We start from the raw sequence: 24,360 nt of genomic DNA on the forward strand, positions 1-24,360 counted from the left end.
CCTGGCTGGACACTCCCTAGTCACCAGGAGACCACTCAGGGAACTGACTCTCAGCCCCATCAAATCAGTGACCCAGAGCTGAAATATTAACCGCTGAGTTACTTCATAAAGTGACTTGTCAAAAGTCAGTAGGAGCTGACATGAGGACAAGATCCTAGATCTACAGGCCGACTCCCATGGCTGCACTGATTGTGAGCCATGATTTGCCTTTCAACGGCCCTGCCTCATGTTTCCCCACACAGTATGATTTCAACCATACCCACTCCATACACCTCGTGCAGGAGGGAGAAAAAAAAGATTCCCCTTCACCCAGTCCCTACTGGTTACAAGGGGGAAAACACTTAAAGGATGTGCATGGAAAGTACAAACACTTCAGGCTTACCTGTGAGGTGCTGGGGTCTGCTTCCACTGCCTGTGCAGGTGTCGCAGAAGAGTACATCCCACCGCTTTGGTGGTCTGCAGCCACTGCTGGGTCTTCCCCTTTGAAAACCAGACCAGCCGACCAATGGGGCGGACTTATATGCAACAAAAAAATGGAAACCTCCGGTCCCCCTTTCTCCCCAGAGGGGGGGACCGTAAGAAAAGGGTATGGTACCCCTACTACCGCTGGTGAGGTACAGACTGGGGCTGTGGGATTTACCCCCTGCTGCCTGTTTCTGTTAGGCAGTCCAAAACCCTGGCACCTTTCCCCCTCCACCAGCCAGACCCATAGGGACCACCCCTAGGAGAGCACATAGAACCAACAGCCCTTGGGTCCCCTGTGTCTCCTCCCCTCTGACCACCAAGGGGGAACCCCACCTGTGGAGCTACAGGTGATATACAGGTAAGGGACGCAACCCCTGGTCCTCCTTACCTTAAAATGGCTGATGTCAGCAATGCCAGAAGCTGCCAGGATGGCCCCTGCCTCTGACATGCTCCCGCCGTATAAGGATGGTGTTGCCTCTGGGCCCTCCAACCACCTGTGTGATCTTTCAGAGTCCCCATCAGCCAAAGTCCGGCCCACCTTAAGCATCCGCGGCTGGAACCCGGAAACCGCGGATCAAGGAGAGGTGCACACCCCCTGCCAAAATTGAGGTCACCCGCCACCTGGCCCCACTGTGAGCTCCATCGTGGCTCGCACCAGAGTGCAGGGGGGGGGGGGGGAACAGCGCCTCCTCCTAGGTCTTCACTGAGAACCTGAAGGCGGGCCCTCGAAGCATCCCACGACACAACTTTTGAAGAGCTGGGGTGGCAATAGAAACATCGTGGCTGCCAAGCAACTCCGAGGGACACTAGTCCCCAGAGACCTCTGTCTCCTTCCTGGACATACAGGCTTCAGCCTCCCTGGCTGTCTTTAGCCATGGCTCCTCGCATGTCTCCTTTCCGGAGGAAACGCCGAAAACTGAGGAGCTGGCGGGGAAGCATGCCTGTTAAATCTAGGCTGGGTGGTGTCTCCTAAGAAGGGAGGAGGCAAGGTCTCTCATAGGTTGCTGTCCTGAAAGACGATATGGGAAAATCTGCACCGATCCGCCTCTATGGGAGGCTTCCGCTGTGTGACACTTCATCGCCTTGACAGTTCTTATATAACTGAGGGCGGGGCCGCACGCTGATGTACCTGGGTGACCCCACCCCCCTTACACCATGGGGAAGCTGTGGGAAAGTCCCTGTGGCGTCAGAAGGGGTGGGGGTCACCCGGGTATGTCATTGGGTAGCCTCACCCTCAGTTATATAAGAACTGTCAAGGCGATGAAGTGTCACACAGCGGGAGCCTCCCATAGAGGCGGATTGGTGCAGATTTGTTATCTTTTTTGGTACGTGGGCAGAGTGATATAAGAAGATGAATGGATATCATCTGACATTTTTTATTTTTTAAAGGACTTGGCCCCACACTGTCTCTTGTCATTTTTAACATTTTGACACTTTTTTGTGATCTGGTAGGCCGTTACCATTTCAGACGGGGGGGGGGGGGGAGGCCGGGATCTGGGGGTACCCTTGCTAAATGGGGTTTCCATATTCGGATAATCCCCCTGTCTGCAGACCCCCACAACCACATGGCAAAGGTTATAGGGATGAGGCCCTTGTCCCCATCAACATGGGGACAAGGTGCTTTGGGGGGCTACCCCAAAGCACCCTCCCCATGTTACATAGTTAGTCAGGTTGAAAAAAGACACAAGTCCATCCACTTCAACCACAAAAAAAAAAAAAATATATATATATATATATATATATATATATATATATATATATATATATATATATATAATAAATATCATACCAGCCCATATACCCAATTCTATACCCACATGTTGAGGGCATGTGGCCTGGTACGGTTCGGGGGGGGCACTCTCTCGCCCCCCCCCCCCCCTTTTCCTGCAGCCTTCCAGGTTGTGTGCTCAGATAAGTGTCTGGTATGGATTTTGGTGGGACCCCATGCAATTTTTTTTAAATTTTAGCAAAGGGTTCCCCTTAATCTCCATATCAGACATGAAGGGCCTGGTATGGATTTTGAGGGGATCCCCACACAATTTTTTTTTAAGTTTGGTTCGAGGTTCCCCTTAATATTGATACCAGACTCAAAGGGCCTGGTAATGGAATGGGGAGGATCCCATGCTCTTTTTTTCAATGCATTTTGTCTATATTGCCAGGACTCGACTTCATTAGTTTTAATTGTACAGATCATTACAGATCAGTTTTAAATGACAATTTTTCCTTTAGAAATTGAATTTTGCTGTAGTACGGTTCTAAACACGTGCCACTTTACAGGCATACTATAGACCCCCCCCCCCAGGCATGATATTTAAAGGAATATTTCATTTTTATTGTTTCACTTTAAGCATTAAAAAAATCACAGCTCCCGAAAAAATGAGTGTTAAAAAAAAAAAAAAAATTGCATTGATACATGTCCCCTGGGGCAGGACCCAGGTCCCGTAACACTTTTTATGGCAATAACTTGCATATAAGCCTTTAAAATTATCACTTTTGATTATTCGTGTTTGTGTCCCATAGACATTAATGGTGTTTGCGTGTTCTGACAATTTTTTTGCACGTCCGGTATGTTCTGCTGCGAACCGAACCAGGGGGTGTTCGGCTCATCCCTAGGTGTTATTGCTGAGCTTTTGAGAATAACTTGTGTTAGTTTGTCCTAATGGTTAGCTATAAAATATTTTGGTCCTCGTCTTATGTTATCCAAGTTGCAGACATTTACATTCATCCTTGCCTGTTATGACTGGGACATCCCTCTTCTCATTACACCTCTGAACACATTGTTGTATTTTGCATTGGATCTGCTCCCGGCTGCTCTCCACATTTTTCTTAGCGATTTTTAGTAGTTGATTTATTGAAGATTTACTATAGGAAGGAATAAATGTGGAAAACGTGTGGCTCAATTGCTCTATTTTGTCGGCATCTGAAAGAAATGTGTATCAGAATGTATAATTAAATAATAATAATAATAAATGATCAATTAGATTAACAATTTTTCCAGTATCTTTCAAACATGTCTGTGTGTAGTTTACTAAAAGCTTATGAAATATTTAAATTTAATTCACAAGAAAAACAAAGTCTAAATTTCTGTGCTTCAGTTCAGTTTATGTCAAAGAGATAAAAAAAATAGGATTTTTAAAACAGCTTACCTGTAAAATCCTTTTCTTCGATGTACATCAGGGGACACAGATCCATAGTAATAACTATGTATTATTGGTGTATCAGGTGCTGGACACTGGCACGCCCCTTAAGGCATGAACTTCCCCCATATAACCCCTCCCATTACTGGGAGTCCTCAGTTTTGTAGCCAAGCAATCAAAGTGTATAAGAAGGGAGGGACCCCTGTGTCCCCTGATGTACATCAAAGAAAAGTATTTTACAGGTAAGCTGTTTTAAAAATCCTATTTTCTTTTCTTACATCAGGGGACACAGAGCCATAGTAATAACTATGTGGGATGTCCCATAGCAATGGCAACTGAAGGGGGGGAGACAAAATCAAGGAAACAGGAGGCCAGAGGACTCATACTGCAGCCTGCAGTGTATGCTGTGCCCAAAGGAAAATATCTTCATGACCTTTAATATCGATTTGAAAAAAATCGAATAATCGTCCGAACCAAAGACCAATGTTGCGGTCTTACAGATCTGAGCCATAGAGGCCTGATGATTTATCACCCAAGAGGCTCTAATCGCCCTGGATGAGTGTGCTCTTAATCTGAGAAGGAAGAATTTTCTTCTTTAAATTGAAGCTTGATCAACCACCTGACAAATCCATTTGGAAAATAGTGGATCTTGACGCTGCCCATCCATATCTTGGACCCTCTGGCAGTACAAACAAAACCTGTGTTTTGCGAACCTGAGCGGTCGCCCTTAAATAGATTCTGATCGCTCTTACTACATCAAGATACTGTAGTGCTTTCTCTTCCCCAGATTGAGGCTTCTGGGGAGAAAGAAGGAAGAATAATATCTTGGTTTAAATGAAAACCTGTTACCACTTATGGTAAGAGTTCAGCATGAGGACATAAAACCACCGCGCCCTTTATGCATGATGAAATATGGCTCTTACAAGACAGAGCTGTTAGTTCCAATACTCTTCTAGCAGAAGAAATGGCAAGCAAAAGATGATCTTTCTTGTCAAAGAACCAAGAGAATTTCTCGTAAGGTTCAAACGGCGGATTTAACAAAGCCAACAAGACCAATCTTAAATCCTAAGGATTAGAGGTGCCTTGATAGGGGGAATAAACTGTGTTACCCCCTGAATAAGCTACGCACCAAGAGTGGGAAGCAAGAGGCTGTAGGCAAGCCGGAAATGCTAACTTTCACATTGGTTGTGCTCTCAACCAAACTTTCAAACCATCCAATGGCTGGTTTCATAACTGATCACATGTGCAGCATTATAGCAGTTGAAGAATCATTAGAGGCCAAGATGGCGGCTTCCTTGACTGAAAACGATAGAAGGGTTTACTTCCACTTTAAAAGGTTTGAGCCAAAAAACCCTGTTCCACTAAGGGAATCTCTGATATCACCGACTGGGATAACAGCTGATCCAGAGACCAGAAAGAGACACTTCTCCTCTTTCTTTCTCCCTCTTGCATAAGACTGCCACATCAGCAGCCCCAAGGACCCCACAGGCAGCACCCAAACAGAACCCGAACCACGGACCCTTGGATCGAAAGCTGACTGGGCCATCCTGGCAGGAACATTGTTCCTGCCAGACTTTGAGAATCGCAGGACCTTTCCCCTCACTCAAACAAGTGGGGGTGCTGCTTCATGAGAAGGCCTTAGCATTCTGCTTCATGGGCTTTCTGCCCCCAAGATCCTGGTGCTGCCCCTGGGAACTTTCTCCTGAACCTGACGATTGACACCATCAAGAATGCCTAAAGGCAGATACCTCAGGCATAGGAGAGGATGCATGAGTAAAGGAGAACGGTTTGAACCTCCTTTTACTGGTAAAGAGACCTTTACCCCTTTTGGATGTACTTATCCACTCTAAAAAGTAATACCCCAGGAAGGGACACAGACTGGCTAAGGGTTTTCACCTGGTGCTTCGGCTGACCAATATCTCAGCCACGGACCTCTGCAAAAATGCACTAGTCCAAGTATAAGCCATAGGGCTTAAATGATCGAGTCCTGCATAGCATCTGTGAGACACAGTGCATCAAATACACCAGCCCCTTGCTGGGCCTGCTGATCAGGCAGAACTTTCAGGTATCTCTCACCTGTTCCTTAACCCTTTGGAGTCCACATTCCAATGCATTGGCTTGACTCAAAATGTGCTCCACCACAATAGTGGAGCAGACGTTAAGGAGTTAATGGATTGAGCTTCTCCAATTGCAGCCAGAACTGCAAAAGACATCTTGTCTTTAAAAGGAAAATCCAACCTTAACTTGCTGGATCCTTTAACATCAGTGCATTATCCACTGGACATGCGATTGCAGCATTAATAGCTGGAACTCCCCATTTCTTTCATAAAAATGTTCCCATTCAGAATACATACCTATGCCATTTTAGTGCTTTTTGCATCTTGCAGATTTGCACTGCAGAACTTGATCCATAGGACACCATGTTAAATGGACTCCCAGGTGGGGGAGGTTCAAATGAACCCTATTAGAGTTAGATACCTCAAGAGGCTATGGCAGGCAACAAAAAGGGTTAAGTAAGGGAGTAGACTAACACCTGACTTGTGCGGCTACTCCCTCCCTGTTAGGATCCTCTGAAGAGGAAAAATAAGTATCTTCCAATATTTGGGAAGAACTACCTGATCCCCAGCCTCCTGCACCTCAACAAAAGGGCCCAGAGGACTAGATGGGAATCTGCTATGTTTAGTCCTACTATGGAGAGGCATCATAGCAATAATCTTTTAAATGGTAGGAGAAAAACCTGTTTGTATGAAGTACAGGGACAGAAGTGTTCTACCCTTGATGGCTCATCTGACTGGCCATATTTTTCTTTTTAGCTCCTGGGGAGGAAGACAGAAATTCTTTTGGAAGGGTTTTTAGTTTGTTGTATACCATTAACCCCTTAGTACCCTTAGAGAGGTTCCTGGTCCCTTTGTCACTCATAGTTTACAGTACAAAGCAGAGGCAGTACCAGCAAAAGAATGTTACACTTGCTAGGCTATAGTACAGTACAATAACTGCTATTAGTCCTAGCTATACAATACAACGTTGTCAATCAAAAGGGAGAGGCCTGTGTCACCAAACCTGACCAGCAACCACTCTGCTCTTTCCCTCCACCACCAGACTTCAGCTTTTCCTGCATAGCTCAAAATACTTCCTCCACGTGTGGCCGGTGTCCTTTCTTTTCTTTTTTTTTAAAGAAAAAAAGAGGCAGTGGGCTGGCATCCAAAGGAACAAAAAACACCACTCTGGGGGCTCAGGAAGTAATCAGACCCTCCTTCATACCTGAGGGCCTGAGCTGGCTTGAACGGAGAGGAGAGTGAAAGCTTCAGCTGTTTCCAGTGTCAGAATGGTGAGTGCTCAATACAGCCTCCAGTGGTGACACATAGACATGGCATGACAACATAAATACATGGAAGGAGATTCCTTTCAGAAAATTTCCCCTACCTTTCCACCGAAGGGCTTTATTAGAGATAAAAAGCCCAATCTTCGCTCCGAGACCTTGAAAGGAAACCTTCAGGAACAGGGGTACACTCAGGTAATTCCGCAATCCTGGACCTGCGAGAAGACCCTGCCAGTAAACTTTTATTGGCCTTACTACCAAAAAGTACTGGATCCCAGGGCCCAGCTTAAAAGCATTCGCAAGCAAAACCTTGTGTCTTCGGATGATGAGGCCCGGGTACCGTTCCGTTCATTTAGTCCATTACGGAGACATCAGAATGGATCCGGTCAGGATGGCTGGCTCGCACCAAAGGATTACTGCCCGTGGAGCTCAGTACACACATCCTTACACGTGACCAAAACCTTAGACACTGGTGAAAAAACTAAGGACTCCCAGTAATGGCAGGGGTTATATGGGAGAAGTTCATGCCTTAAGAGGCATGCCAGTGTCCAGCACCTGATATGCCGATGTAACCCACATAGTTATTACTATGGCTCTGTGTCCCCTGATGTAAGAAAAGAAAGGTCATGTTGCACTAGTAGCCATGACAACGCATCTCAGGGGCATGTCCCCCTTAATGAAGACTTGCCCCTCTGAAACGTGTTGTCTTCATTGTTGATTATAGAAACTGATTTTTTCTCGGTGGCGATCAGCAGATGGGTGTTTGTTCTTGTAGTAGCCGCTTGCTTCCACCTAGCCACCAGCAGAGCCAATCCATCTAGTCCAGCCTGAGGTGAGAGTGGCGCTCCACTCGAGCTTTATCTTGTCATAGATCTTCTGCCTATGCGTCTCTGTGCACTTTGTTATCCCAGTGGAAAGCATGCACTGGCAGGTGTGAACAGTGGCCAGTCCATTAGGGACGCTTGGGCACTGCCCCCCTATCCATGCATTCGGCCCCTTGATCTACATGCAGAGTTCTGGACACATGGATTCCAATTGGGGGTTGTTGTTTTTTAAGCACACATATGGGCTATATATAGGCTTCAGAAAAGGGTGGGCTCTGGGTGCATAGTTGTGTTGCGTGACAATAGCGAATTAATATTTGCTATTGTCAAACTGATTCTCCTGGCCAATCAGGAAACTAAGACCCATCACCCGATTGGCCGAAAGGAAATAAAATTGGGTTGGCCACCAGGAGGAGGAGGGAGGTGATGCAGCCGCCCACAGCCTGGAGAGAAGCTGCCGTTGTCACCGCCCGACACGCGGAGTGCTGCCCGCAAGATGGGGTAAGTGCGGGTCCCCAGCTATTGACTGACCAACTGGGGGGGTGCTGCCCGTGACCCCTGTGGCCTGGTGGGGTGGTGGGGGTGTGTCAACCTCAGTTATGGAAATAAACCTTGAGAATGAGAACTTTCTTTTCTTCCCATATAGGAATGTATTGTAGGTTTGTTCATGTTTTTAGCGACTTGATCTCTGGAAGGTTTTACCCACCTTCATGACCAGGGCATTTTTTGCTATTCTGCACTGCGCTGTTTTAACTGTCAATTGTCATGCAACACTGTACACAATTATAGTAGCTATAGCAGTAGAGAGGAAAACAGCAGGTGAGAGATTAAATAGACTTCCACGTTATCAGGCTGTCCATCCGATCCTATGTCTTCCACAAGATGGAACCAGTTCACTCTCTCACAGATCCTCCCCTCCCGCGCATCGCTCCGTCCTACGCATTTCGTAGGGCCCTGGGCGACGTAAGGTATTACGAAACGCGTAGGGATGAGCGACGTGCTGACGTCACCTCGGTCTTCGTTTGTCAATACACCAGGAAACATGGGTTGGTTTGTTTGTGTGCGTCTGGCCGGCGCACACTTCCTATGAGCCCGATGCCATTCTACTTTTGTAAGTGCATTACTGTATATTTATTTATATGAATTAAAGTTGAAGGTTTTACACTATTTGGAGCCTTTATCTTTTATGTACTACCGCATTGAGCGGAGAGTGGTGCGCGGGAGGGGAGGATCTGTGAGAGAGTGAACTGGTTCCATCTTGTGGAAGACATAGATTCGGATGGACAGCCTGATAACGTGAAAGTCTATTTAATCTCTCACTTGCTGTGACCCTCTGTAATGGGGGTCATATTGAGTCGGTAAGGAGCCAACTTATATGTATGGTGGTGGCGAGAGCACATTTGAATCTTGAAGAACTTTATTGGAATTCAGCTATTCATTAAATTTTTTATCACGGGTGGTCGGTCATTAACCACTTAACAACCGCCCATTGCCGATTAACGGCTTCAGGGCGGTTGTTTAACTCTGAGAGGCCGTTAATTAATGGCCTCCCAGAATTCTGCTCTCGCGCTCCCTCTGGGGCGCGCACACGAGATCATCCGTGACCGCCGGGTCCGGTGGACCCGGCGCATCACGGATCACGGTAAATGGCCGCTCGTCGCGGCCGTTTACCACGTGATCGCTCCGTCAAATGACGAAGTGATCACTTGTAAACAAACCGGCGTCATGTTATGACGCCGGTTCCTCCCTCCCCCTCTCTGTACCGATCGGTACAGCGAAGGGGAAAGAGATCGGTGTTAGCAGCGCTGTGGGCTGCATCTGCAGTGCCCACATCGCTGCTCACCAAATTTAACCCCTCAATTCCCTGCCAATACTCTGCAATACCCTGCAATACTCTGCAGTACACCCCAATACTCTGCAGTACCCCCCAATACTCTGCAGTACCCCCCAATACTCTGCAATACCCCCAAATACTCTGCAATACCCCCCAATATTCTGCAATACCCTGCCAATACCCCGCCAATACTCTGCAATACCCTGCCATAAATTGCCATACCCAGCCATACTCGGAGATACCCTGCAATACCCAGCCATAGACGCCCCCCCACCCCTCACCGCCTTCCGGTGCTTCTACCAACTCGCCAGTAGGATCAAAGCCAGAATCTTTTTTTTTTTTTTTTTATTGTTTAAGGCTTCCCAGCCTAGAGGTGAGATGTGGGGTCATATTGACCCCCAGATTTCACTGTAAAGAGGACCTGTCACCCCATATTCCTATTACAAGGGATGTATTGGCAGGGAATTGAGGGGTTAAATTTGGTGAGCAGTGATGTGGGCACTGCAGATGCAGCCCACAGCGCTGCTGACACCGATCTCTTTCCCCTCCGCTGTACCGATCGGTACAGAGAGGGGAGGGAGGAACCGGCGTCATAACATGACGCCGGTTTGTTTACAAGTGATCACTTCGTCATTTGACGGAGCGATCACGTCGTAAACGGCCGCGACGAGCGGCCATTTACCGTGATCCGTGATGCGCCGGGTCCACCGGACCCGGCGGTCACGGATGATCTCATGTGCGCGCCCCAGAGGGAGCGCGAGAGCAGAATTCTGGGAGGCCGTTAATTAACGGCCACTCAGAGTTAAACAACCGCCCTGAAGCCGTTAATCGGCAATGGGCGGTTGTTAAGTGGTTAATGACCGACCACCCGTGATAAAAAATTTAATGAATAGCTGAATTCCAATAAAGTTCTTCAAGATTCAAATGTGCTCTCGCCACCACCATACATATAAGTTGGCTCCTTACCGACTCAATATGACCCCCATTACAGAGGGTCACAGCAGGTGAGAGATTAAATAGACTTTCACGTTATCAGGCTGTCCATCCGAATCTATGTCTTCCACAAGATGGAACCAGTTCACTCTCTCACAGATTCTCCCCTCCCGCGCACCACTCTCCGCTCAATGCGGTAGTACATAAAAGATAAAGGCTCCAAATAGTGTAAAACCTTCAACTTTAATTCATATAAATAAATATACAGTAATGCACTTACAAAAGTAGAATGGCATCGGGCTCATAGGAAGTGTGCGCCGGCCAGACGCACACAAACAAACCAACCCATGTTTCCTGGTGTATTGACAAACGAAGACCGAGGTGACGTCAGCACGTCGCTCATCCCTACGCGTTTCGTAATACCTTACGTCGCCCAGGGCCCTACGAAATGCGTAGGACGGAGCGATGCGCGGGAGGGGAGGATCTGTGAGAGAGTGAACTGGTTCCATCTTGTGGAAGACATAGGATCGGATGGACAGCCTGATAACGTGAAAGTCTATTTAATCTCTCACCTGCTGTGACCCTCTGTAATGGGGGTCATATTGAGTCGGTAAGGAGCCAACTTATATGTATGGTGGTGGCGAGAGCACATTTGAATCTTGAAGAACTTTATTGGAATTCAGCTATTCATTAAATTTTTTATCACGGGTGGTCGGTCATTAACCACTTAACAACCGCCCATTGCCGATTAACGGCTTCAGGGCGGTTGTTTAACTCTGAGAGGCCGTTAATTAACGGCCTCCCAGAATTCTGCTCTCGCGCTCCCTCTGGGGCGCGCACACGAGATCATCCGTGACCGCCGGGTCCGGTGGACCCGGCGCATCACGGATCACGGTAAATGGCCGCTCGTCGCGGCCGTTTACCACGTGATCACTCCGTCAAATGACAAAGTGATCACTTGTAAACAAACCGGCGTCATGTTATGACGCCGGTTCCTCCCTCCCCCTCTCTGTACCGATCGGTACAGCGGAGGGGAAAGAGATCGGTGTTAGCAGCGCTGTGGGCTGCATCTGCAGTGCCCACATCGCTGCTCACCAAATTTAACCCCTCAATTCCCTGCCAATACTCTGCAATACCCTGCAATACTCTGCAGTACCCCCCAATACTCTGCAGTACCCCCCATTACACTGCAGTACCCCCCATTACACTGCAGTACCCCCAATACTCTTCAGTACCCCCCAATACTCTTCAGTACCCCCCAAATACTCTGCAATACCCCCCAATATTCTGCAATACCCCGCCAATACTCTGCAATACCCTGCCATAAATTGCCATACCCAGCCATACTCGGAGATACCCTGCAATACCCAGCCATAGACGCCCCCCCACCCCTCACCGCCCTCCGGTGCTTCTACCAACTCGCCAGTAGGATCAAAGCCAGAATCCTTTTTTTTTTTTTTTTTATTGTTTCAGGCTTCCCAGCCTAGAGGTGAGATGTGGGGTCATATTGACCCCCAGATTTCACTGTAAAGAGGACCTGTCACCCCATATTCCTATTACAAGGGATGTTTACATTCCTTGTAATAGGAATAAAAGTGATCAAAAATGTATTTTTGGGGAAAAAAATTTCAAACTAAAATAAATAAAGTAAAATGAACAATAAAAAAAAAAAAAATTATAATTTTAAGCGCCCCTGTCCCCATGTGCTCGCATGCAGAAGCGAACGCATACGTAAGCCCCACCCACATATGAAAACAGTGTTCAAACCACACATGTGAGGTATCGCCGCGAACGTTAGAGTGAGAGCAATAATTCTAGCCCTAGACCTCCTCTGTAACTCAAAACATGTAACCAGTAAAAAAAAATTAAAGCGTCGCCTATGGGAATTTTTTAAGTAACGACGTTTGTCGCCATTCCACGGGCATGTGCAATTTTGAAGAGTGACATGTTCAATATCTATTTACTCAGCATAACTTCATCTTTCACTTTATGCAAAAATTGGGCTAACTTTACTGTTTTTTTTGTTTTTTTTTAAGCACAAAACTGTTTTTTCCCCCAAAAAAATGCGTTCGAAAAATTGCTGCGCAAATACCGTGTGAGATAAAAATTTGCAATGACCACCATTGTATTCTCCAGGGTCTTTGCTAAAAAAAAATATATATATATAATGTTTTGGGGTTCTCTGTAATTTTCTAGCAAATAAATGATGATTTTTACATGTAGGAGAGAAATGTCAGAATTGTCCTGGGTGCTCCAGAACGCCTGATGGCGCTCCCTGCATGTTAGGCCTCTGTATGTGGCCACACTGTGTAAAAGTCTCACACATGTGGTATCGCCTTACTCGGGAGTAATAGCAGAATGTGTTTTGGGGTGTAATTTGTGGTCTGCATATGCTGTGTGTGAGAAATAATCTGATAATATGACAATTTTGTGGAAAATAAAAAAGGAAAAAAAATCTTGATTTTGCAAAGAATTGTGGGAAAAAATGACAACTTCAAAAAACTCATCATGCCTCTTACTAAATACATTGGAATGTCTTCTTTCCAAAAAGGGGTCATTTGGGGGGTATTTGTACTTTTCTGGCATGTTAGGGTCTCAAGAATTGAAATAGGCCGTCAGTACTTCAGGTGTGATCAATTTTCAGATATTGGCACCATAGCTTGTGGACTCTATAACTTTCACAAAGACCAAATAATATCCACCAATTTGTACTTATTTTTACCAAAGATATGTAGTAGTATAAATTTTGGCCAAAATTTATGAAGAAAAAATCACTAATCTGCTAAATTTTATAACAGAAACGAAGAAAAATTCAGCACAAAAAATAAAAAACTGAGAGGTGATTAAATACCACAAAAAGAAAGCTCTATTTGTGTGAAAAAAAGGACAAAAATTTCATATAGGTCCAGTGTTGCATGACTGAGTAATTGTCATTCAAAATGTGAGAGCACCAAAAGCTGAAAATTGGTCTGGTTATTAAGGGTGTTTAAGTGCCCAGTGGTCAAGTGGTTAATATGGACACTAATTAATATTAATTTATTATAAATTTTTCACATTTAATTATTTATTAACACTATTATTGATTTGTGTATCAATTGAGTTTATTTATTAATTTTATATGTGATAATCATCATTATTTGTCACTTATGAATGGGTATTCGTTTCAACACTAATTTTGGTTTATTTATTATCTTTTCAATGTAGTGACTGGAGATATTCAGTTGTGTTTAGCACTGAATTGCTAATTTTCACTTTTGGGTCTATTTATACATTCACATGTTTTATTTATAGGTTAGCGCAATTCAATTTTTTTTCCTTTCTGTTTTTGTGTATATTTGGTGTACATCAGAGTTGCAGCTTCCGAGGGACACTTCCTTTGGGTCGTTTAGTACCTTGTCTTATCCCGTAGCACAGTTTGTTTCCTTTTTTTTCATTTATAGCAGTAGAGAGGCTCCCACCAAACTGCTGAATAAGTACACAAGGAGGTCACCCTGACAGATGACACAGACTCGCCCCAGGTGCGGGATCCAGGCACTAAGTGGTATTCACCAGAGCTCCTGATGGTGGGGATGGGTTTTGTTGCATGTTAGTACCAGGTCACAGTCCTCAGGGTCTCCCCACCAGGAGGTGAGTAAGCCTGGGTCCAGTAGCAGATATAGCAGGTAAGGATCAAGCAGAAGGGTAGTCCGTAAACAAGCCAAAGGTCAGTAACAAGTGGTTGTAGGTTGGGATCAAGTGGAAACAGAGTCAAAGAACAAGCCAAAGGACGGTAACATATTGTAGTGGAGATAAGGACAAATGCAGGTACATAAATGCAGATATGATATCACCTGGAGAGAGCACTAAGCTGGCAAATAGGCAGGTCAGAGACATGGCTTGAATGGCAAGTTTATGGGAAGGGCAAAGAGCTTAAGGTTCACCAGAAAAAAGATACAAAGCAAGATTGTTCTAAGAGATCAGAGAGGAAGCTGTTCAGCCTCTCAAGTGGCTCAGCAAGAAGAGCCACCACCACCTGAACCAGCAGAAGTCATGGATTCATATCTCGCTCCTGACACTCAATGAAAACACAAGCCATATTGCAGGACTTTTCTCTGGAAACTCACCTCCACAAGTCTGGATGTTGAAGAGAGGAAAGTGCATCACATCGGGTGTCTCATTTCCATCTCCTTCAAAGATGTAGCAACTTTTTGTTGGAGGGTACTCATACCTTTCTTTAGCAATTTTCGGAAAGGGAATGTGGTGAGCCTTACAGTATTTAACAGTTTCTTTCACTGTCTAGTAAACAAAGAAAAAAAAAGATATTAAAATGTGCCCATTTCATGAAAAATATCACTAATTATGTTCAAAATTAAGTGAACCACACAAAAAAAAAAAAAATCAGGGTGTGCTATGACTGACATACAGTATATTATACTTTATATATTATAGTACAGGTCTGGTCATTTTCCAGAATTGCATACAAAATCTGTTTTAGGAGTAAACATCTTGTGTGAACATTTCTCATACAAAGACTACTGGAACAATGCTTGCACATGCTGCCCTGTGATACAATGGAAAATTATTATTATTCACTATTTATATAACGCCAACAGTTCATGCAGTGCTTTACAATGTATAGGTGGGGGGGGGGGGGACAAGACAATTACAGTACAGTTCAATACAGAAGGAACAGGAGGGCCCAGCTCAAAGAGTTTGCATTCTAAAGGGAGGGGGTGGTACAAAAGGTAATAGCTGCAGAAAATCATTTGATGGGGGTGGCTCGGGGACAGTTGTTAGGTGGGTGTGGGATAGGTTTCCCTGAATAAGTGAGTTTTCAGGGATCTCCTAAAGGCGGATAAATTAGGGGCTGATCGGATATACTGGGGCGGGGAGTTCCGGAGGATGGGAGAGGCTCTGGAGAAGTCCTGAAGGCAAGCATGGGCAGAGGTAACAAGGAAGTTAGAGATCAGGAGGTCCTGGGAGGAGAGGAGGTAAGGGCAATATCTGCAGATGAGGTTGGTGATGTAAATGGGGGCGATGTTGTGAATGGCCTTGTATGTTATAATTAGCATTTAGAATTTTAGACAAGGGGGTAGGGGAAGTCAGTGAAGGGATTGGCAGAGAGGGGCGGCAGTCATGGATCAGTTTGTGAGGTGTATTAGTCTAGCAGCAGCATTCATAATAGACTGAAGGAGGGATAGTCTGCTTAAGGGTCGGCCATTAAGGAGAGAGTTGCAGTAGTCAAGGCGGGAAATAATCAAGGAGTGAATAAGTTGCTTTGTGGTGCCATTAGTCAGGAAGGGTTAAATTCTGGAGATGTTGCGGATATTAAGGCTTCCCTGTGATACAATGGAAAAATAGACACTATTGTATATTGGGCAAATGTAAAATATTTTATGGGTCATGTACACATTTTAGCTGCTCCCATTGTTTTAGAGGAGTTCTGGTCAAACATTGCACCCAGGCCACATCAATAAATGTCCAGAGCTTTTGACATATTTGAACTAATGCAGGTCATGCATGACACTAATAGTGCCATCTAGAGTTTGCATTAGAAAATGCTTCTCTCATAGAAACTGATGTAGAAAGGAAGAGGTAAAGGGACATGCTCGTGTGGGAATGTCTACCCAAACTTTCAAAATAAAAGGCTAGCGCATAATCTGAAAGAGAAGCTCCATAACAACAAAATTGAAGAAGGAACGTTTTTGCCAGAGAAGGCACATCACCTGGGGATGACACTAAAACTACACTAGGAGAGAACCCAATTTCTGCAATTGCTTAAAATAGCCTGGAGTCCTTGTTGACTACAGGGGTCATGAAGCTACTACTGTATAACCCAAGCTAAGTGATTTGTTAGTGTATCCCATCCCATACAGACCATTGTCAATGTTCATTTGTAGAAAGGTTAGATAGCATGTGCATGTGTGTGGTTTTCATATTTGTAGAACTCTGTATGCCTTGTATTTTTTGGCTTGTATATGCAGCATTCTTGTTTAGGAAAAGAATACAGTATTGATATACTATGGGGAGTTCTACTTCCTTGATTTACTGCAAAGTAAATTAAAAGATACAAACAAAACAGGGGGCTAATTCCAATTCTGGCCATTTGAAGGACTAATAACCACCTTATAGTCAAACAAAAGGCATGGGGAACTGACACTGACATGGGGGACATGTAAGAGTTTCTCTATTCTGCTGAATATACCAAAATTCTTCCTGGCCCCTAAACCATATTCTCATTTGATGGGCATCCCCTGGGAGAATCAGCGATGAAAAGTGATCTGGGGGTGCCAATCAACACTTTCATGCCGAAGCCTATTTCTGACATTTGTTGCTTACAAGCTAAAATCCATATTTTTTGCTAGAAGATTACTTAGAACCCGCAAACATTATATATTTATTTTTAGTAGAGACCCTAAAGAATAAAATGGTGATTGTTGCAAATGTTTTATGTTGCTGTCAGGGCTGGTTTAGCCCTTCCTTCTCTGGGCTGGCCACTCAGCTGTCGGCTAATTGCCAGTTCTCTTCTCTTTCCACAGTTACCAGCTGTTCCCGATGATGCTCATCTGACCTGCCTATTTAAAGCCTTCCTGCTCACTTTTTCATTTGCCTTCGCATTGGTCACATCACAGGGAACCATCTCCTGCTGTTTGTTTCAAGACTGGCTTGCTGACATCCCACCTGGCTTCTTATCCTGCTTGCGGTTGCTCTCCTTGGATCCCTGACTTCCGGCCTGGCTGATTACCCGATCTGGTTAATGAAATTTGGACTGGCTGACTACCCGATCTGGCTACAGGACTCTGGCTATGCTCGACTACACTTTTTTCTATTTACCTTTTTATTTTTATTAATAAACAAGTGTGATTTGATTGTACTTCTGTCTCAGTCTGTTCCATGGTTTCTGACAGTACGCGAAGGCCATGAATTCAGGAGATACAGTCAATCCACTTGTTGGTAATATTTTTTCCAGATTGGATGAGCAAGATCACTGCATAGATCAGTTTGCCTTGGCGTTACAAATGCTCCTGAATCGCACGGCTCACCTGGAATCCCCCACGGTGGCTGCTCCGGTACAACCTGAGTCGCAGGCCGTCCCTGCTGCTGCGCCAGTCTCTGTGCAGGCACCCGCCTCGAGTATTACCTCTATAAGAGATATGTCTGGTTCTGCTCCGCTTCCCCAGTGATTTGGGGGCGATCCAGTTCAATGCAGAGGGTTTCTCAATCAGGTTGAGATATACTTCGAAATGCTGCCCCAGGCGTTTCCCACGGACAGAAGCAAAGTAGGTTTCGTGATATCTTTGCTTTCTGAGAGAGCCTTGGCCTGGGCTAACCCTCTATGGGAGACGCAAAAACCTGTTGTCTTGAGTTACCCTCAGTTTGTGGCCTCCTTTAAAAGGGTTTTTGACGTTCCCGCACGCTCCGCTTCTGCTGCCAAGTGCCTCATGTCCATCAGAGTACGAGAACTGTTGCCGACTACACCATTGAATTCCGTACTCTGGCAGCAGAGGTTGCTTGGAACAATGAGGCCCTCATGGCTGCTTTTTCTCATGGTCTCTCGGATTCCATCAAGGATGAGATAGCAGCCCGAGATATACCCACTGAGCTGGAGAGCTTGATCTCGTTTGCCATCCTCATTGACTCAGACTCAGAGAAAGACTTTCTCTTAAGGAGCGCTTGCGGAAGCCTCCTGTACGTTTGCCTCCAAGCTTTGTAATCCCACCCATGCCTCCCTCACCTCTCATGCCTCCTGGTACCGAGTTGGTCTGTGAAGATGAACCCATGCACCTGGGCTTCACGTGTCTCTCTGCAGATGAGAGAGCCTTTAGGAGGAGGGAGAGATTGTGCCTTTATTGTGGCCAGGCAGGGCACTTTTTGAAGTCTTGTCCTACCCGTCCAGGGAACGCCCGAACCTTGAGGTCCTGTCATGGACAGACCTTAGTTGGCGTTGTTGCATCCCCAGTTATCCAGAAGGATAAGCCCCTGGTTTTGGTCATCCTTTCTTGGGCTGAGTCGTCCATCGAGATACAGGCTCTAATCGACTCTGGGGCCGCAGGCCTGTTCATTGAAGCTGCATTTGTTTCGCAGCACTTGATTCCGCTGCAGCTGCGTGACACTCCACTTGCCATTGAGGCTCTTGACGGGAGACCTTTACAGCCTGCCCATGTGACTCATGAGACGGTTCCATTGTCCATGGCCGTAGGGGCTCTTCACCATGAGATAATCCAATTCCAAGTTATTTCCTCACCCAGATTTCCGCTGGTTATTGGTTATCCTTGGTTACAGAGGCACAACCCCTCTTTTGATTGGCTCCGTGCTGAGGTTCTCTCCTGGTCACCACAATGCAGTGAGACATGCTTCCTGAAGGTATCCAAGGTCCTGTGCACCGCTTCACTCCCCTCCTTGCCGGAGGAGTACCATGATTTTGGTGATGTCTTTGATAAAGGTCAAGCTGGTAGTTTGCCTACACACTGGCCTTATGATTGCGCTATTGACCTTAAACTTGGTGCCATACCTCCTCGTGGCCGGGTTTACCCTTTGTCAGTCTTGGAGGATAAGGCCATGGAGGAGTATGTTGCTGACGCACTTTCTCAAGGTTGTATCCGCAAGTCCTCGTCTCCTGCTGGTGCTGGTTTCTTCTTTGTGAAAAAGAAGAGCGGTGAACTGAGACCTTGTATAGATTATAGGGGTCTCAATTGTGTCACGATTAAGAACGCCTACCCAATTCCATTGATTACGGAGTTGTTTGACCGCTTCAAGGGAGCAACGGTTTTTACAAAGCTTGACCTGAGAGGGGCATACAATCTCGTGCGCATTAAGGAGGGCGACAAGTGGAAGACTGCATTTAATACCAGAACAGGCCATTATGAATACCTGGTTATGCCTTTTGGCCTTTGTAACGCCCTGGCAGTTTTCCAGGAATTTATTAATGATGTCCTTCGAGATTTGTTGCAATGGTGTGTGGTGGTTTATCTCGATGATATCCTCATATTTTCCAAGTCCCTGGAGTGCCACCACACAGATGTCTGTCGTGTACTTCAGAAACTAAGAGAGAACAATCTCTATTGTAAACTGGAGAAGTGCGAGTTCCATCGTGAACAGGTTACATTCCTGGGCTATGTCATTTCCACTGCTGGTTTTTGAATGGACCCAGAGAAACTGTCGGCAGTCCTACAGTGGCCTCGACCCGTGGGTTTACATTCCCTGCAGCATTTCCAGGGCTTTGCTAACTACTATCGGAAGTTTATTCGTAACTTCTCGTCTCTGGTCAAGCCTCTGACTGATATGACCTGAAAGGACGGTAACCCACAGAGTTGGTCTCCGGAGTCCATTAAGGCCTTTGAGACTGTCAAGGCTGCCTTTGTTTCTGCTCCTGTGTTGGCACATCCTGATCCTACGTTGCCTTTTATCCTAGAAGTTGATGCTTCTGAGACTGGAGTTGGCGCCCTTCTGTCTCAACATCCTAACTCTGAGAGTGCTATGCATCCGTGTGGCTACTTTTCCAAGAAATTGTCACCTGCTGAGTGCAATTATGAGATTGGTGACAGAGAGCTGTTGGCGATCATTTTAGCCCTGAAAGAATGGAGACATCTCCTTGAAGGTACCACTGTGCCCGTTCTTATTCTTACTGACCATAAGAATCTTACATTCTTGTCTGAGGCTAAGCGACTCTCTCCCAGAAGGGCGCGATGGGCTCTTTTCTTATCGAGCTTTAATTACATTGTCTCATTCTTACCTGGTACTAAGAATGTAAGGGATGATGCCTTGTCACAACAATTTTCCTCCACTTCCAAGTCAGAGTCGGTTCCGGTTCCTATGATTCCTCCTGATTGTATTGCACCAGTCTTACTTCTCCTTTGGGTGACAAAATTCTTGCTGCTCAGGTCCATGCTCCTCCGGATAAACCTTGAAACTGCTGCTTTGTTCCAGAGAATCTCCATACTGCAGTGCTGCAGACTTACCATTCTCCCAAGGCAGCTGGCAATCCTGGGAAGAATCAACTCATTTGGGCCATCTCCCAACAATTCTGGTGGCCTAGTCTACGGGCTGATGTTACTGCCTTCGTAGCTGCCTGTCCCGTGTGTGCTCAGAGTAAGACTCCAGGACACCTTCCAGTGGGCCTCCTACAACCCATACCCAATGGAGAGAAGCCCTGGACTCACCTGTCTATGGATTTCATTGTGGAATTGCCCAACTCCCAAGGCAACACTGTTATCCTTATGGTGGTTGACCGGTTCTCAAAGATGTGTCATTGTATTCCACTTAAGAAGTTGCCCACCTCTAAGGAACTGGCTTCCATTTTTGCTCGGGAGATCTTTCGCTTACATGGGCTGCCCAATGTGATTGTCTTGGATAGGGGCAGTCAGTTTGTCTCCCGGTTCTGGAGTGCCTTTTGTGCACAGTTGGGAATCCAGCTTGCGTTCTCTTCTGCGTATCACCCGCAGTCTAATGGGGCTGCAGAACGAGCCAATCAGTCCTTGGAGCAATTCCTACGTTGCTATATTTCTGACCATCATAACAACTGGTTTGACCTATTACCTTGGGCAGAGTTTGCTCACAACAGTGCCTGCCTGCGCCTTCCTACCAGGTTGGGGACAGGGTCTGGCTGTCATCTCGCAACCTCCGTCTTCGTGTTCCCTCATTGAAGTTTGCACCTCGGTTTATTGGGCCGTTCCGTATCCTTTGCAGGATTAACCCAGTAGCTTACGCGTTGGACCTTCCTCCTAGTATGCGCATCTCTAATGTGTTTCAGGTCTCCTTATTGAAACCGTTGGTATGTAACCAATTTATCACCTCAGTGCCACGTCCTCACCCTATTCTGGTTGAGAACCATGAGGAGTATGAAGTACAATTCATTGTTGACTCCCGTAGGTTCTATGGGCGCATACGGTACCTGGTGCATTGGAAGGGGTACGGTCCGGAGGAACGCTCCTGGGTTTCATCCTCTGACGTACATGCCCCTGTTCTCCTCCGCGAGTTCCATAGACAGTTTCCCCTCAAGCCCGGTGGCCCTCCGAGGGAGAGGGGTCATTGGGGGGGTACTGTCAGGGCTGGCTTAGCCCTTCCTCCTCTGGGATGGCCGCTCAGCTGTCAGCTAATTGCCAGTTCTCTTCTCTTTCCACAGTTACCAGCTGTTCCTGATGATGCTCGTCTGACCTTCCTATTTAAACCCTTCCTGCTCACTTTTTCATTTGCCTTCACGTTGGTCACATCACAAGGAACCATCTCCTGCTGTTTGTTTCAAGACTGGCTTGCTGGAATCCCACCTGGCTTCTTATCCTGCTTGCGGTTGCTCTCCTTGGATTCCTGACTTCTGGCCTGGCTGTTTATCCGATCTGGTTAATGAACTTTGGACTGGCTGACTACCCGATCTGGCTACTGGCTATGCTTGACTACGCTTTTTTATTTATTTATCTTTTTATTTTTATAAACAAGTGTGATTTGATTGTACGTCTGTCTCAGTTTGTTTCATGGTTTCTGACAGTTGCACAGTATTTGTGCAGCGGTCTTTCAAACACAATTTTTTGGGGAAAAAATACACTTTCATGAATTAACAAAAACAAACAACAGTACAGTTACCCCAACTTTGTTTAATGTGAAAGATGATGTTGTGCCAAGTAAATAGATACCTAGCATGTGATGCTTTGAAATTGCACACTCATGGAATGGCGACAAACTACCGTACTTAAAAATCTCCACAGGCGACATCTTAAAAATTTCTACAGATTATCAGTTTGATATACAGTGGAGAGCTTATTCTATAATCATTGCTCGTCAGGATCCCTCACATGTGTGGTTTGAAGACCATTTACGTTTGGGGAGCGTGACCTACGTAAGCGTTCATTTCTGCATGCGAGCATGGACTCCGCTTTCAATTTTTCTTTTTTACACTGTTTAAAAAAAAAAAAAAAGTCTCATAATTTTTATTGCTGTCACAAGGAATGTAAGCATCCCTTGTGACAGTAATAGGTGGTGAAAGGTACTCTTTATGAAGGGATAGGAGAACCCCAAATCCCTCCTTTGCACTTAAAAGTATTCAAAAACGCCCAAATCTTCTTTTTTAAGTACTAGGGTTTTTGTTTTAATTGGCACCATTGGCAACCAAATAAAACGGAAGTGATGTCATGACATCGCTTCCATGTTTCTAGATAGGAGACCCGATCAGAGCTGATTCTGGCTTCATTCGCATCTTCGGCCAGCAAGCGGAGGTGCCGGCTGGTCGCTTGGGCCTCCTGGTGGGACGGGAGAGCCGCAGAAGGTTAGATAGGAGGGGGGCATCCCCTTCTGCTCCTTAGAATAACAGCCAAACGGTACAACCCTTTCAACCTAAAAATGCATATTTGCGTACGGTCGGTGTGAAGGGGTTAATGATACAACCAATTAAGGTTGAAACTATTTTCCAGGTTTTCCCCATACCGACCTGGAATCTGGTGCCAGGTCACAAAGTAAAGCCAACTGAACTAGTTGTAGACTTTGTAGCTGCTCCATACACCCCAAAACATCATCATTATACATAGGACATGTGCAGAACATCCAGTCTCTTTGCCGGCTTCTGGGACCCGGCCCCTCCCATTATTCATCAATTGTCGGCTTTAACCATTTCCATACCGGGCCTATTCTGGCACTCCTCTCCTATATGTAAAAATCATAATTTTTTTTACATGTAGGAGAGGAGCATGTAAGAACCGCCAAACATTATATATATATATATATGTATGTGTGTGTGTGTGTGTGTGTGTGTGTGTGTGTGTATATATGTATGTATGTATGTATGTATGTATGTATGTATGTATGCATGTATGTATGTGTGTGTATATATATATATATATATATTTTAGCAGACACCCTAGGGAATAAAATGGCAGTCATTGAAACTTTATCTCGCACGGTATTTGTGCACCAATTTTTCAAACGCGTTTTTTTTCATGATGTCAAAAATAACAAACCAGTAAAGTTAGCCCAATTTTTTTGTATAATATGAAAGATGATGTTACGCCGAGTAAATAGATACCCAACATGTCACGCTTTAAAATTGCGCACACTCATGGAATGATGCCAAACTTCAGTACTTAAAAATCTCCTTAGGCGATGCTTTACATTTTTTTTACAGGTTACATGTTTAGAGTTACAGAGGAGGTCTAGTGCTAGAATTGTTGCTTGCACTCTAACGCACCTGGTGATACCTCACATGTGTAATTTGAACAGTGTTTACATATGTGGGCGGGACTAACATGTGCATTCGCTTCTGAGCGTGAGCTACCGAGGACAGGACCAAGGACTTTCTTTTACAACATTTTTTTTGATCACTTTTATTCCTATTACAAGGAATGCAAACATCCCTTGCAATAGGAATCATTTGTGACAGGTCCTCTTTATGGAGAGATATGGGGTCAATAAGACCCCATATCTCTCTACTGGGCTGGAAACCATGAGATCCATGATCTCATGCTTACCAGCTGCGACCGCAACTTTGTTTACATCCGCGACCCGGATGTGATGTCATAATGTTGCGCCCGGGCCTCCGACAGTCATAGAGATGACTGGTGACTATCTGGTCACCAGACATCTCTATGCTCATCATCTAGCGGTGGCTGATTCTTTCTCTGGGTCCCTGATGGCACGGGATAGCCTGGACACGCACCGGATGGCGGTTAGGGGGGTGTCCCCTCCCTTCGCCTGTAAGAATGATTAAGTGCCAGAAATGATCAGTCTTATGGTGCACAGAATCGCCGCCTGTAAACAAGGATATCTGAATGATGCCTGTAGCTGCAGGCATAATTCAGATATTCCCACTGAAATCCAGGACTTCATATGACATCCTTGGACTGGAAGTGGTTAAAGGCATTGTAAAGTCTCCAGGTTTTTCACCTT

At 45.6% G+C, this 24,360-nt stretch overlaps 1 pseudogene across 1 annotated transcript in view; it reads right to left on the reverse strand.

The window, feature by feature from the left end:
- Positions 1-3,199: 3,199 nt before the first annotated feature.
- LOC143956910 (cytosolic phospholipase A2 gamma-like) overlaps positions 3,200-24,360 on the reverse strand; it is a 291,348-nt pseudogene continuing 270,187 nt past the window's right edge. Inside the window, exons 17-18 of the transcript XR_013269985.1 lie at positions 14,616-14,787; positions 3,200-3,385 (exon numbers count right to left, since the gene is read on the reverse strand). The product of XR_013269985.1 is annotated as a cytosolic phospholipase A2 gamma-like (transcript). The remainder of the gene's footprint in view (positions 3,386-14,615; positions 14,788-24,360) is intronic.

The sequence above is a fragment of the Lithobates pipiens genome, unplaced genomic scaffold (genome assembly GCF_037356315.1).
Source record: "Lithobates pipiens isolate NorthernLeopardFrog02 unplaced genomic scaffold, aLitPip1_a1.2 Scaffold_44, whole genome shotgun sequence".
In the NCBI taxonomy this organism is placed as follows: Eukaryota; Metazoa; Chordata; class Amphibia; order Anura; family Ranidae; genus Lithobates; species Lithobates pipiens.